The sequence below is a fragment of the Phyllopteryx taeniolatus genome, chromosome 11 (genome assembly GCF_024500385.1).
Source record: "Phyllopteryx taeniolatus isolate TA_2022b chromosome 11, UOR_Ptae_1.2, whole genome shotgun sequence".
NCBI classification, from domain to species: Eukaryota; Metazoa; Chordata; class Actinopteri; order Syngnathiformes; family Syngnathidae; genus Phyllopteryx; species Phyllopteryx taeniolatus.
In genome coordinates, this window is record NC_084512.1 from 4874126 (window position 1) to 4890982 (window position 16857).

Consider the following 16857-nt stretch of genomic DNA (forward strand, 5'->3'; position numbering starts at 1 on the left):
GACAAAAGATGGAAATAAGGTAATATATTATTATATACACTGTTATATATATTTTTTTGTATATTATATATATTATAATAACTATAAATAATAATTAATTGTTTTATTAAGTTGTAATTACAGCTCCTTGCTTTTGATAGTGTTTCGACCAGCAGAGAAGGCTCTGAAGCCCCTCACTGTTCACCACTGCATTTTAATGATTGGTCATAGTTTCCTTGTTGTCCATTGGCTCTTTAATTTTTAGTGTTGATAAAGTAATTCCAGTCACTGATGGTGTAGTGGTACACTCGCCTGACTTTGGTGCAGGCAGCGTGGGTTCAGTTCCCACTCAGTGACGGTGTGAATGTGAGTGCGAATGGTTGTCCGTGTCTATATGTGCCCTGCGACTGACTGGCGACCAGTTCAGGGTGTAGTCCGCCTTTCGCCCGAAGTCAGCTGGGATAGGCTCCAGCGTCCCGTGACCCTAACCAGGATAAGCGGTGTTGAAATGGATGGATGGATGGATGAAGTAATTCCAGTGTTTGATCTCCATTTGTATTACAATCAGCCAAATAGCATCGTAGCAGCATTTGTTATTCACACCCATCTGATCGTATTTAAAAAAAAAAAAACATCTGAAAAAAGAAACATATACTCCACTCGTAAAATTATTAAGATAATTTGCCCACCCACTATCCATTGTTTTACTCATGCCACTGACATCCATTTGTTTGGTCTGTAAATTAAGTTACAATACAGTGCACTTCACAATAACGCTAGTTTGCGATAGAAGAAGAAACCCTGAAGTGAATGCCTCCTAGCGCACTTCTTTGAAATCACTTGCTTTAGTCTCAGTAAATTTATTCAAAAACTTAGAATGAAATAGAAAATGACCATAGAATCCTATAGATAAGGCTATCTTTAATTTATCATCAATTTATTCAATGCCAAATGGAGATGTGTAGTGTTTTGTATTGACAGTTAATTTCCTTTATTTATTTATTTTCTCAATAAAGATGTCAAATGAAGAATCATCATTATCTGCCTTGTTATTTTGATGGCATATTAAGTGTCAAGCAACACTGTATTTACCAGTGTGTTGTAATTTAATTCATTATTCCGGCATATACAGTATCCTATTAACTGTTTGTCACTCAAGGCCAAGCATGAGTGAAACTATTACCAGGTTGTACTCATTGTACTCATATTACCAGGTTGTACTTATTGAAATTCATGTTTTTTAGCGGTAAATTAGTGATTATTTCATGAAAATCGCATGGTTTGGCTTTTGTGTGTATTTTTTTATAAAGTCCATGTACATGGAGTAATTAAATGTTCACATAATTAGGTCACAAATTCAAATACATGGGGTTTTTCCCTGATTTGTGATTTAGTCATCCTTAGTGGTCCAAATCTGTCACTAGGAAGGTTCTTCTTAGTATGTATTAGTTAACACACAAATATTTTTTTTCTGAAACACATACGTACATCTTCCATCTAATTTTTTTGCAGTGGATTCTTTTAATATTCGCTCGGGGGCATCTCTGCATTAAAAAAAAAACATCTGACATGGGAAAATGAAAATGGACACGTTCTCCATCAACTACAGAAACAAAAAACACAGATCGACAGTGCACACAAACGAAACACAATGTGCTCAGTCATTTAAAGTATACGCAAGCCTGATAACATGATGTACAGACATACTTGCACACATGCTTGTATAAAAAATGCACACGCTACAAATAACAATTGTTGAACTTACACATGCCTATGACATGCTAACACTTCCGCTCTTGATTGGTGAACCACAAAACATACACACACACACTCAAACAGGCACAGCTCCCACTGCTTCTAGGCCTTCAGAAGGTATTTTCACTCCCTCTCTGGCTCATCAGGCCCTGTAGCAAAGGGCAGGCAGTAGCTAATAATAGGTATTGACTGGTTCAACGTGGGCTGAGCAAGGTTCAACCATTGGATCTCCAAATGTGCCCGGGGGTCACTCTAGCAGCGAACAAGTCTCCCTGGACCAGGCTGAAAGAAAAGGCATTTTAAACTTTCATGACTTCTCTGAAATCACGGCTGTTTCGCCTTTCAGGCCTTAACTCTTTGTACTCAAAGCGCTCAATCCGATCAATATCCGCAAAGGAGAGCGAGAAGAGGAGAGAAAGTGAGGAGAGGATGGAAAACAGACATCTTTATTTCAGCAATTAAAAGTGGTGTGCACAGAACACACAGGCCAGGGTTTGTTCGGTCACTGCGGGCACATTTTCTGTATTTAAAATACAATGAAGTTTGATGTCCATTTGATAGTTGACACACTGTTTATGATCCTCTCTTGCTGACACATGCTCTGTGTTTGTCCACTTGCTGGTAATGTCATTTTTAGGGACCAAGCCCCGATGCGAACAACGAAAATCTGTGAGTGACTGCCTTAAAGATTTCATAATTGCCTATATTAATAGCTTGAATATACCCCGAATTGTGATCCCAAAACATTTAAATATTTTTTCAAACTCATCTTACAACATTACCCTTAAAAATCTACCTCTGGCAGAAGGCCAGCATCTCTCCCCAACAACACTTCTACATCAGATTTAAAACCAACAAACTCCACCCAGCTTGCCCACACCAGGTCCAACTGTGTATATACATATACATATACATATATATATATAGATAAATATATATTTAAAAAAAATAATAATATATATATATATATACACACACACACACACACACACTGTATATGCATAATATGCAGGATTGTGTTTTGAATTCTTGAGTTTAAAAAAAAAAAAATCATTCCGACTTTGATATGCGTGAAGATCAAGTCAAAAGAGACAAAATAGCAAAAACTAATTGTGGTTGCCCTGAGACTTGAATGGACGTGAAAACCCTTTCTATTAAAGGCGCATTTCCATTGCAAGTTCCAGAACGACCTGGCCCTGCTCTGCCCCGGCCTTGCTTACTTTTCTATTACAACAGGCCAATCAAAAGTGGGAGGGATTGGGCCGGGATCAAGAAAACGGTGACACGCTCATTTCTTGTCACACCTTCCATTTCTCGCTGTATTTCATCTTCTGCCAATATGGATATTGGAACGGGGACTAACATTTCTGTTCTGCCGGAATTGTTCAAATTAAAAGATTTCGGTTCCCAGTCTCAATGCCGACAGTCCACCGACCCTGAAGAAGAAAGTGGCGAAAACCAACGAAGAAGAACGTACACGGAGACGTGATTGTGCCCAACGATGGCGGCGAACAAAAACGTTTCTTAACTTTGTTAAAATAAATGACCAGTCGCCTCAGTGGAACACTTGGAATAAGATTATTTTGTGCACGTCAGACTTCTTCGCGATGTGTAGAAGTCTGACGTGCGCACTCCCGCTCCGGGTCTCAACCTACACCGCGCGGAACTTCAGTCAATTGGGTGAGTGTGAATAAAATAGGTCCATGCCAACATTGAGGTAGCTAACAAATTAAAGGCTGCTCTCTTGCACTGATTGGTTTTCGTGTTCATTTTAGTTTTTAAACCAACGTAAGAGCTAATGACAGACAAATTATTTTAGCATTCTGGAAAAAAAGTAGAAACAGTCTCAAGCTTAACTTTGAGCTAAAACTTCACCAAAGGTCAAACTAGCAACTTTACGTTACAATGAATTGGGACAAAATTCACATAAACGTCTCACAGTATCACAAGCATTAACCTTGGGCCTCTTCGGTGGGTAGGTAAAGGAATCAATGTTTTACAGAACATTTGGTTCCATCCATTACTCTTTTTTTATGCCATCTCATTTTACTTTTGTTTTCACCGGTGTCGTGCCAAAATGCTGAGTTCCGGCGCCTACCCTTCAATATAAAAGGCCACATGCTTAAAACAGGAAATAAAGTTAAAACTTGCACATATAAACCATTTGGCGTAATAAAACAGTCGCAAATAACAATTTTAACAATGCGATATTTAACTTTTAGCTGCAACATTAATTAATGAATATTAAGTCAATTGGGTTAGTTACAAACACATTAAGTTGATAGGTTTGATGCCAACTTTTTTGACCGAGCCCACAAAAAGAATTTGAAACGAGAATAGTTTGGAACCGGAATCTAAATGAGAACCGGAATCGGTCAAATTCAAACGATGCCCAACACTAATTATAGATTATGAACATAGTTAAGTATTTATGTAAAATACAATATTTGATGCTTTATATACCATTTATATGGCTTGATCAGCAGGGGGCAGCTCACTAAACCCAGATATGTGTTTTCCCCATTAGGGAAAACTTAACTGCGGTGATTTTAAGGTGATTCAAATTTTGAATCGTGGCAAAACTAGTGGCAGACTGATCGGGCCACTCATGAAAACAGTCGCCAAACACTGCGCGACAGTTCCGTCGGGTTTGATGGCGTCGCTCAGTGTGCGTCAGCCTTTAGACGCCATGATTGTGAAAATGACAAGTCACCGCGCTTAAAGAAATGCCTACATCTTTCGGCCAATCAGATGATCGTGATGTCACAGTACTCCTTGACCAACGTTTTAGAACCAGGTCGGAGTACGTTCTAAGGAACGGTATCATTGTCACCACCCGGCCTCGAAAAAAGTGTAAGGAAAAAGCGACCAGACAGGGCAGAACCAGACCGGTTGGGGGTAGAACCGGTACAATGGAAAAGAGGCATGAGAGTTTTGCAATGTGACATTCATTCATTCATCGTCTGTTCCGCTTATCCTCACTAGGGTCGCAGGCATGCTGGAGCCTATCCCAGCTATGTTCGGACGAGACCCGGGGTACACCCTGAACTGGTCACCAGCCAATCACAGGGCACATAGAAACCAACAACCACTCGCACTCACATTCACAACTACGGGCAATTTAGGGTGTTCAATTAATGCATGTTTTTTGGGATGTGGGAGGAAACCGGAGTGCCCGGAGAAAACCCACGCAGACACGGGGAGAACATGCAAACTCCACAAAGACAGGGCTGGGATTTGAACCCCGGTCCTCAGAATTGTGAGGCGGATGTGTTAACCAGTCGCTCACCATACCGCCGCCATGTGATGTTTTTTTTTTTTTTTCAGTTCATTATTTGCCGATTAATCATGGAACTGTTTCAAAAAGTTGAACTATTCATATTCAACCAAGCAGAACATATAATACGTTGCGTGGACTTCGTATATGTTTGTGTTTTTTCATGTGTCTACATGTGTGTGTGTGTGTGTGTGTGTGTGTGTGTGTGTGTGCGTATGTGAGATGCCTTCAGGTACATAGGGGTTTCACCACAGTGTGACTCCAGCTGTTATAGAAAGAGAAGTTAATACCCAAGGCAGAGAGAAACATGTACATGTACAAAGGGCACTACAGCTGTGGCTCCTCCATTACAATCAGAATCAGAATCATCTTTATTTTGCCAACTATGTACAAAAAACATGGTCGTCATGAAAGTCTGTCATTTGTCATTAAATACACCATAAGCCATTAAATGCCTTATAATGAAAAATAACAATAGGCTACAATTTACAATCCAAATGTTGCTACTGATAGATCCATCAAAATGATTTTGTTAGATTTTTATTAATTGTATTCCATTTAAAGCAGATTTAATCTTTCAGTCCAGAGTTTGTCGCCTCTTTAAAATTAGCTGTGACTGACTCCACTGATCCTAATGAGTAGAAGCAGTATTGAAAATAAATGGATGCAGGGATGAATGGATGTACTTTAACATCAGGGATATTTATTATTTTAACATTGTTTGATAGATTACTATGATATTCATACAGTATGTTGTATTTAGGTCTTTTAGCGCTTTTCAGTGACGAAAATAAACAGGGGCGGAGCTGGGGAGTGGCCGCGGCCACCCTAGGTTGACGGGTGGCCACCCTGATCCACCCCGTAGTGTGTAGTGCATCATTGTTGAATACATTCTGGTCTAATTTCGATTATACCCGCCATTGATGATTTCCTTTCGAGGGGCAAAAGGTTTGATCAGCAACATCTAGGATTGGTTTTCATGGCCACCAAAATTAATGTTTCGCCACAACAGAGTCAAAGTGAGCGGACCGGAAGCAAGCAGAGCAGAACCGAGCAGCCGACTGGTGTGAAACGGCCTGCACGGAACTTGCAGTGATTTGTGTGGTCAGCAAAAGACAAGTGGGAAGCTAAATCACCCTCCCTTTGCATTAAGTCTCCACACGGTCAAAGGGCTTGTGACGAAGGCAGCAGGATATCTGACGAACCGGGTCGGAGAGCAAGTGACTGGTCCGCAGTTCACTTCCCAACAGCGGCAGTTGGAGCAGCGAGAAAACGCAGCATTCGCTGTGCAATTGGTGCTGACAGAGCTAATGGATACAAGTGTAGGGGTTACTTACCCTCCCTTCGCTGTAAGTCTTCCACACCATCAGTGCCTATTGTATCTCGAGAGATCTTTCGGGGAGAACGTGTCACTGGTCTCCAGTCGTTTCCCTAACAGCAGCAGCCGGAGCAGCGAGAACAAGCGAAGACGGGAACGAAAGGGCAACGCGGCGACCGGATCGGTGAGAACAAATGGCGACAGTAAACTGTGTATGGAAGGATGGGGCTCAACCACCAGGCAGCAGCAGCTACAACAAGCAGCACAGTTACTGTTCAAAATGCCTCCCAAACACACACCAGAATTAAAGCATAATGAGGAATACAAGGTCACCGCAACAATCTACCTGAATGTTTTAGAGGACTTCATGATTCCTTCTGTTGAGGATCTATATGGAGATGCAGATTACATCTTCCAGCAGGACCTGACCCCTGCCCATACCACCAGAAGGACTAAAACGTGGTTTTATGCCCATGCCATCACAGTGCTTGACTGGCCAGCCAACTCGTCGGTTCTCAATGGGTATTATCAGAAGGAAAATGAGGCACCAGACCCAAACACAAAGACGAACTGACACCAAGCATCCAGGAAATCTGGGTTTCCATAACTCCCAGGCAATGCCACAGGCTGATTGCATCTATACCACGTCGCATCGAGGCAGTGATTAAAGCAAAGGGATTCCATACCAAGTATTGAAAATTAACATATCGTTTTAAAAGTACCATATTTTTATTGATTTAATCTGACCCTCATTTCTTTCTTTTTTTTCTACAAAAACTGAGAAGTAAATGGTGATTTCTTCAGAGTATTCACATTTTTTGAATTCCTGATTCCGTGGGTTTTATGAGCTGGAAGCCCAAATTATGTAAAAATAAACAAATAAATACTTGAAATTGTTTAAATTGTGGGCCCTTAATCTATAATCTATGAAAGTTTAACTTTTTGAATGGAATTATCGAAATAAATAAATTTTTCCATGATATTCTATTTTTTTTTGTTTTTTTTGGAAAGGGTCTGTATAACTGAAAAACTGCAACTACAAGAGAACATTGAAATCAAACGGGTTCACCATATGGGAAAACCTTAGCCTGGAAAAGTTAGACCCAGACCCACAGTGGTCAAATTTGTCAAACACAAAGACAGAATAAGGATCCTTCGAAAGGCCAGAAACTCGAAAGGCACAAACATTTTCATCAACGAAGATTACACTGATGCAGTCTGAAAAAAACGAAAAGAACTTATGCCAATACTGAAAGGAGCCCGTGATAAAGGAGACATTTCCTCCCTTAGACATGGAAAAGAGACCATTTACCCCCGTAGCAGTACCTCAAGACACCAACGAGACACCTAATTACCACATACAATTCCCTTGACTCACACAGTCTACCTTTGGCTTTATAAATGTAATTATTTACAATCAGAAATTAATGTAAAAAACTTTGGAATGTGCAGAACAAATGACATCTGACCCTGACAATAATATAGATCCTGACATCCACTTTTAGTACAACATCATTAGCAACTGTGAATACTGCACAGTATAAAAATTATAGACTAGATCGAGTCGGGCTTGCCTCCACGCACAGTTTGGGCTCTGGTACCAGTCCTCTTGAAAGGGGTAGGACTCTCTTCCACTCTGGCGTTGCCCACGCCGAGCAGGTGTGGGTATATTAATTGCCCCCCGGCTCGGCGCCTGTACATTGGGGTTCACCCCGGTGGATGAGAGGGTAGCCTCCCTCCATCTTCGGGTGGGGGGACGGGTCCTGACTGTTGTTTGTGCCTAGGCACCAAACAGCAGTTCAGGATACCCACCCTTTGTGGAGTCCTTGGAGGGGGTGCTAGAGAGCGTTCCTGCTGGGGACTCCATCGTTCTGCTGGGGGACTTCAATGCTCACATGAGGAATGACAGTGAGACCTTGAAGGGCGTGATTTGGATCGATCAAAGACAGAGTGGTGTTCTGTTGCTGGGCTTCTGTGCTCATCACGGATTGTCCATAATGAACACCATGTTCAAGCATAAGAGTGTCCATATGTGCAGTTAGGACCAGGACACCCAAAGGTATTGTGAGGGTCTGCTGGGAATGTCTGGCAGAATCCCCTGTCAGAAGGTGTCTCAACTCCCACCTCTGGCAGAACTTCATCCATGACCCAGGGAGGCGGGAAACATTGAGTCCGAGTGGACCATGTTCCGTGCCTCCATTGCTGAGGCGGACGACCGGAGCTGTGGCCGTTAGGTGGTCGGTGTCTGTCGTGGCGGCAACTCCTGAAGCCGTTGGTGGACACCAGCGGTGAGGGATGCCGTCAAACTGAAGGAGTCCTTCTTCACCACCTGATGAGTGCCCCAACTTATGAGTTTTTCAAGATACGACCCGTCACTCTGCCAGGTTTTTGCCCTGACTTGCGAGCGATGACTTCAGGTACTTCTCCAATGTTCCAGTGAAGTGAAAAAAAATGACATTAATCTGTTCCAGCCACTAAAAAAACCATCACAATGTTTTTCAATATTCCTGATTCAAATGAATTGGGGGTGACAAGATGCGTAAGAAATGAAGGAAATGTGTACTGGTGCCCATTTTTAAGAACAAGGGTAATGTGCAGAGTTGTAGGACCAATAGAGGAATAAAGTTGATGAGCCACACAATGAAGTAGGAAAGAGTAGTGGTATAACTGTATGGTTTCATGACTAGGAAGAGTACCACAGATACATTATTCACCTAGAGAGTGTTGATGGAGAGAAGGTCAGAAGGAGCTGCATTGGGTTGTAGCGTTGGTGTTTGGACAAAACGTTATTTATTTAAGAAATACATTCGTCGAACTTGAACGTCTGCGTTCACCTCCGGGTTAGTCCAATTTATGTTTTAAAGTTAAAATCAAGCAACTCTCGTAAAGGGCACCAAGACACTTTTTTTATATGTATAAAATCTAGGAAAAGCGACAACAAACCTTTTATGAGTCTCATAATCAAAAGGTTGCTATTTTATGAAATAAGAGTTCTGGATGACAGAGGTTACCTTATTAAACTCAAAACACAACAAGGAGTGGAAATTTATATAATATTTAAAGACCTCTACAAGGGATCTATAGGGAAACACACAGTCTAACTACAGGAATAAAATAACACTAATAATGGTGAAAGAAAGAAAGATCGGCACACGAAAAAGGGAAAAAGAACACCGTGTTGCTGGACTAAAGTTGAAAACGTGAACATTTAATGCGTTCAGTCCGGACGAGAGAGAGCGAGCGAGAAAGAGAGAGAGAGAGCAAAGTAGGGATTTTGTGTGAAGCTTGTAATTTCCCCAAAATGATTAGGCACTAATATTGTACATTCTAGAAACGCTTGTTGTGCGGTACTCACGACCGTAGATCAGTTGGTCGTTGGGGATGGTCTTTTTCCGGACATCTCAGGAGAGAAAACGAAGCAGGTTTAGTTGTCGAAAAATGTGTAGAAAAATACCAAGGGGTCGTGTTTAAGAGACGGAGAAGGTTGGAGAAGACCACACCCATCTACTTGAATTTCAGTCTGCAATTTAGCCATAAGAATGGTGTAAAAATCATACCTTAAAATTTGCAAATTTTTGTACTCTCATTAATAGATCAAGGATATAGAATGATTGTTTAAATTTTAGTCTTGGCAAATCAACTGTTTATGGTTCAATCACATTTCATGCTGTTTGGGCTTCAAATCAAGACAAACAGTTCTCAAAGTCTCGCAGCTGCACCTGTAAAGTTGACACACTGACACAGACATCAAGGCTTACATTTGGAATATTCCTGCAGAGTTTGTGAAATATCAAAACGGAAATTTTATCTTCAGTTAAAAACACTGAATGGAAGTCCACGGGTTGCCGTCCTCTCGGTGGCGCCTTGCGTCCATGTTTGAATATTAAGGAGATAGTTAATTGCTGTATTTGTATTTGTGTATCTGTCCCAGCTTGGTCTTCTCGGAGAGAGGATCCCCAACCTTTTGGCTGCTGTCAGTTCAAACGAAGATTTCGAGGGGACCTGCTAATTAATTTAGTGTCCACTTGACATACGCCAGGAATCCTCTTAGTGGCCGTCTCACAGCAGGGAGGCTTGGAAGAATGCAGCTTATCAAGTTGAGAGGGAGGTTTTCGCAACTGGGTGAGAGTCACTACAATGTCCTTGTAGACCAAGAGACCGCCTATAACAGGGAACCCAGCGAGGAACTGTGTTACTGCATGAGGAAGTCTGCATTGGCCGAGAAGTATTTTAGAATAGTATATAGGACATTTATGAGGGCAGCAGAACAGCGGTGAGGTGTGCTGTAGGTGTGACAGAGGAATAGAAGTTGGAGTTGGGACTGATCAGGGATCAGCCCTGAGCCCCTTCCTGTATGCAGTGGTGATAGAAAGGCTGACAGATGATGTTAGATTGGAATCCCCATGGACCATGATGTTCGCAGATGACATTGTAATCTGCAGTGATGCCGGTAACACTTTATTCTGTAACTTTTACTTTGTAATGCGTTACGCCAAAAATACACCATTTTGAGTAACAAGCAATGCGTTACTTTTCCCGGGGAAGTAATTAGACTACAGTTACTTCTTCAATCCAACAATAGTTACTTTTGCATCATCAATGTCTCTCACCAAATACTTACAAGTACAAGTACGCGATCATCAATCAGTCATGGAGGGTAAGGACTGACTCACTGATGAACTTACAATAATTAGCTTAAATAATATTTACAATGGGCGGCACGGTGGGCGACTGGTTAGAGCGTCAGCCTCACAGTTCTGAGGACTGGGGTTCAATCCCCGGCCCCGCCTGTGTGGACTTTGCATGTTCTCCCCGTGCCTGCATGGGCTTTCTCTGGGCACTCTGGTTTCCTCCCACATCCCCAAAACATGCAATAATTGGAGACTCTAAATTGCCCGTAGGTGTGAATGTGAGTGCGAATGGTTGTTTGTTTGTATATGCCCTGCGATTGGCTGGCAACCAGTTCAGGGTGTACCCCGCCTCCTGCCCGATGATAGCTGGGATAGGCCCCAGCACGCCCGTGACCCTACTGCGGGGAAGCGGCTCAGAAAATGGATGGAATGGATGGATAGAATATTTACAATGAAAAGTGAGAACTCTCATCTTCGTCTGTGAGCTGGTTGAACCTGCTGCACGGCTGACGTCACGTAGTAAGTAAAAAAAAGTTTTCTCTCTGTTCGCATCAAAATTACTGTGGTAGGAGCAATGGTGTGTGTGTGTGTGTGAGTCACTCAGTTGGGTGGAGGAAGGTGTCAGGTGTGTTATGTGACAGAAGAGTTTCTGCTAGGATGAAGTGCAAAGTTTATAAGACAGTGCTGAGGGCAGCCATGATGTACGGATTAGAGACAGTGGCACTGAAGAGACAACAGGAAGCAGAGGTGGAGGTGGCGGAAATGAAGATGTTGAGGTTCTATCTAGGAGTGACCAGGTTGGATAGAATTAGAAATCAGCTCATGAGAGGGACAGCCAAGTTTTGCAAACAATGTTGGAGAGAGTAAACGTCAATGCTTTGGACACATTCAGAGGAAAGATAGTGAGTATATTGGTAGAAGGATGATGAGGATGGAGCTGCCAGGCAAGAGAGCTCAAGTTAGACCAAATAGATGCAGTGAAGGAAGACATGAGGGCAGTTGGTGTTGGAGTGAAGGTGGCAAAAGATAGGCTTACATGGAAAAAGATGACAGGCTATGATGTTCCCTAACAAGCCGAAAGGAGAAGAAGAAATGCCATTTATCCATCCCAGCCACCCAAAACAAACCACCATTTTTTGTAACTTGTTCTTAATAAACACAAATAGGACTGTATTGTATAAAAGCATAATCAAAGTGAATGTAAATAAAGAATCTGGTTTTATAAAGTGCAATTACTGTAAATTGGGACAAGCCAAATGACAACAGCAACAGCTGCATTGTTGTGTAGTGCTGTGTGTAGTCTGTGCCTTCAAGTGACGTCAGGAACATGGACGTTTAGTCTTCATGTTAGCGTCTAGACTTGAGTAGAGGTTTATAGCTCACAAGTAGAAACAAGTGTTTCGATTTTTTTTTTATTTGTGTTTTGGCTTTGTGTAGTGGAGTGAAAAAAGACGACTGGCAGAAAACCACGTCCAAACACATTCTGGGACTGCACAACTGCTTGCTGTCTACTCAAGCTCGATTGTGCAGTGCAAGTTGTGCAGTGACGACTTGTCCATATATTTGTTAATATTAAGACAGACAATCAATTACAGGCAGTCCACATACAGTTACCAATACAACCTTTTGGAATGTCCTGAAGAATAAAGAAACCACTGGTGTAAAAACCAAGTGAATTTATTTTTTTTAGGTAGTTCCACGTGGGAAGGCAAACTGTGTGCACTGGCATATCAGTGAAAACACTATGTCATGATTTGTGTGTCAGGAGCTGTCGACATCATAGTATGTATTTAACATTTGCCTGCCTCGGCAGCAGTGTAAAAGAGGCCCTGCTTTGTTTTGGACCAAGACACAGAGTTACCAGCTCCAACAGTCAGTAAAACATTTATTAAATTATTCAAAGAGTGGTAGAATACCCAGATAGGGGAAAAAACTACACACAGTCTGATTTACTAATGGTCTGCACGTGCGAAAACAGTGGCAAAAGCGATTGCTCACGCAAGCAGATGTACAAGCTGATCTACGTACATACCGGGCACACACAGGATTGTGTCTGCCAAACAGACAAAATTGCAGCACAGTTCATTTTACGTGCTCTTGGAAGAGTATAATATATGCAAATACAGTGGAACCTCAGGTTAGGAACTTCATTGGTTCCGTGACCCCGTTTAAAATCAGAAACGTTCTTAACCCGAGGTAATGTTTCCCATTGAAATGAATGAAAATGCAATTTATCCGTTCCGGCCCCCAAATTAATGTGTACTTACCTTTTTTATCAGTGTGTGGTTAAAAACAAATATAGTGCAATATATAAATAAGTGTAAACACACTCTTTTAAACAAATAAAACACTAAATAAGTATAATAACAGTTTATTGCTCATTAACTTTAACTAAGGAGAGGAAAGGGGAGGAGGAAAACAGCTCCTCATCGAAGAAGACCTTTCTTCCATAATAACACAGGGAAATTCTGATTAAGGTGTTTTTGTTCCTTTCTCTGTTTCTCTTCAAATTCATTGGTTGATTCTGGCACAAAAAAATTATCCAGGGAAAGTTTTCTTTTTCTGTTCAGAAAAAAACAATCAGAAAGTATGATGTGACATTGTCATTTAAAACATTAATTGTTCTGTTGGCCAATTTGCTCCACATTTCTTTTGATCATTCTTTTGTATTGCCTCGCTCACGCTATCACCAGAGCTTTCTCAGTTTTGTCAGTAACAACACAGGTTATACTAACATATCAACTCACAGGTTCTTACAGGTGTTTAGACACTAAAAAAGCATCCCACCGCACCATTCATTTTCCCACATCCTGTTCAGCCCTTTTCTGTCCTCTCTTATCTGGTTCTCTTGGTTAGTTATTGCATCCTCACCGGGTGCCCCCCCCCCAATCTACAAATAATGTTGTAATGTTACTTATGTTCAAATATCTAGACTGTCTCACTGTTGTTCTGCTGTGGTTTTCATCACTAGTCCCCTTGTCCACTCTGTCCCTCTGTCTGTCCCCTAAATCCCTTTTCTGTCCGGCTGCATTTTCAATAAATATCAGAATAATTTAAACATGTAAAAATAAGCAGAAGGAGTATTTCAATCTCCCCTGTTGCACAGCAAAACTGTTCCAGCACAAAGGCATACACATCCACCATTCTGCAAGTCCATGCAGCTGAACAGGACAGGTTTAAGAAAAAAAAAAGTTTTGTCAGTCTCATAAAGAGCAAAAACCTACAACCAAGTGCCTACCTTAGTTGAATTGCGTGACGCACAGTCAGTGTCAGTTGCACAACGCACATATCTTTCTGCTCATCTATGAAAAGTGCTTCCTAACACTACCTTTCCCCATTTTATCTTGGGTTTTGACCGTTTAGCCCTTTGATTACTTTTTTAGAAAAAGCGACAGGGCGCCTCCTTCAGTCTTCATTCATAATGTGGCGGCTGCTGATCGCATCTGATTGGCTGAATGTGCGTATCGGTGGAACTTCTGAGTTAACGCCTCTGTGAAGAGCTATTTTGATGTGATTACGTCAACATTAACAGTTTGTTGTTTTAATTAAAGAGACACTACAATTTAATAAATAACATATATACTGTAAATAGTATTTTTGGACAAAAATAAAATGATTTCCCCAGTTTTTTTTTTTTTTACAATGTCAATCACAAACGCTATTAGATTTGTGATTGGATTATAGAGGATGTGGCGGCAGAACTTCCGCTTTGAACACATTTCGGCTCATACTGCGGAGCAATCACCAAGTTTACACCTTACACCCAAACATTATGCACAGAGTCAATGCTTATCACGCAGCGTGAGTAGAAGATCCTTCCGTTTGTCCATACCAAAACCGTTCGCCAACCAAAATTATGCGAAAGGTAGGTTTTCTATGAAAACTTTGTATCTAACCCGAACAGTCATTTGTAACTCGAGATTCCACTGTACATTAATTTAGCACGCGCAATGTGATTTATCAAACATGAGATGAATTGCGATGGCTGATTTTGCGGGCTTAAATAATGGACCTGAAAGGCAGGTGCAAACTGGCACGCACAGGATTGCCATCGCAGTACAGGCAAAATGAGAGCACTTTTCCTCTCGTAAACATTTTTCAAATGCAAGAAATATTATCGCCACATATTATCAATCCATCAATGCAAGGAAACATGCCTGATCACCTATCACCACGTGGCAATTGGTGCTGGCCTCTCCCAAAGCAGTTTTCTTTAGTTTTTAAAGGCAGTTACACAAAGCTGGTAGATGCATCCAATTGCCATCTACTCGGGACGAGTTAAATTCAACAAAACAATGAGTTTTAATGGTCGGCACGGTGAACGACTGGTTAGCACATCTGCCTCACAGTTTTGGGGACCGGGGTTCAAATCCCGGCCCCGCCTGTGTGGAGTTTGCATTTTTTCCCCGTGCCTGGGTGGGTTTTCTCCAGGCACTCTGGTTTCCTCCCACATCCCAAAACATGCATGGTAGGTTGATTGAAGACTCTAAATTGCCCGTAGGTGTGAATGTGAGTGCAAATGGTTGTTTGTTTCTATGTCCCCTGCGATTGGCTGGCGACTGGTTCAGGCTGTACCCCGCCTCCCGCCCGAAGATAGCTGGGAGAGGCTCCAGCAGCCCACGACCCTAGTGAGGATAAGCGGTAAAGAAAATAGATGGATGGATGACTTTTAATGTGGTTGCTGGGTTCCCCAAATTTATTGGCGTAATAGATTTATTCTCTGTAAATAAATATGTTTGTTTTCTCTACTTCCAACTGAAAATGGTGCTCTCCCAAGCCTTCCATGGTGAAAATCATCAGAGCGGGCTGAAGCACAAAACCCTCCTTTAAATACGGTCTCCACCACTTCTACACATTGGCAACAGTGTGCACAATCTTTTAGAATGAGCTCGCAATTTAAAGCCCGCTATTTGGGATCTTAGTAAACAGGTCAGAGAGTGTCTTTGTAAAAAAGCTACAAAATCAAGTGCAGTGCTTGAGGGGTTTCATTGAGGCAATTTCTAATTCTATCACAGAAAAGTTACAGAATATGGGCTGAAAGAAGAAATAATTTGGTGTAGCATAAATGTTATGTGAATGAATGTGACCCACAAACTGCAAGTTTTTTTTCTCTTTTTGACAAGTTTCATTCAAAAACACAGCATGAAGATGCACAAAATTGTGCAATTAGGGAAAGCCATTTGAAAAACAAATTGCCCACAATTTGTATGGCACAGACTACTTGCAAATTTTAGTCTTCCTCGCAGAAAGTGATAGTGATCAACTTGAATGTAAAAATGTGAGGATCGTTTATTTTTTCTTCTGGTAGTGATAATTGAACATTGTTTTTCATACATTTTCAGTTCACCTTTGTGTAAGACGTAATCACAACCAGGAATAATGAAAATGTTGGTGTCTGTTTGGTAACATACCTATAACATTTAATTAATTGTGTCAAACCAGCTGGACTTGTGGAAATTTTAATTGGATACTTGGATGCACTTGTCTGGTCTACACACTCGACATTGTCCTGATCTCAAGTTTGACCAGATTATTATTTTTTTTTTTTACTGATAATTGACCTCAGAAATAATTTTCTTCATCTTCTTCTTTTCCTTTCAGCTTGTCCCATTAGGGGTCACCGCAGCGTGTCATCCTTTTCCATGTTTTGGCCTGGCCACTTGTTTGGACTGACGAGTACAAACAGTCTGCGTGAAGGTGTTTCTTTATTGTGCCACAAATACTCACCTGACATGCAACTTTTCTGTCAATGTTCAGTGTAAAAAGATTTTGTTTTGTTTTGACAATGTTGTCATCTATACATGAACCTTTTTGAAAATGCAACTTAGTCGGTTATTGTTGGGTAACTATACCCTTTAATTTATTTATTGCAATTATTTTTTAAATAAAATGTGTCA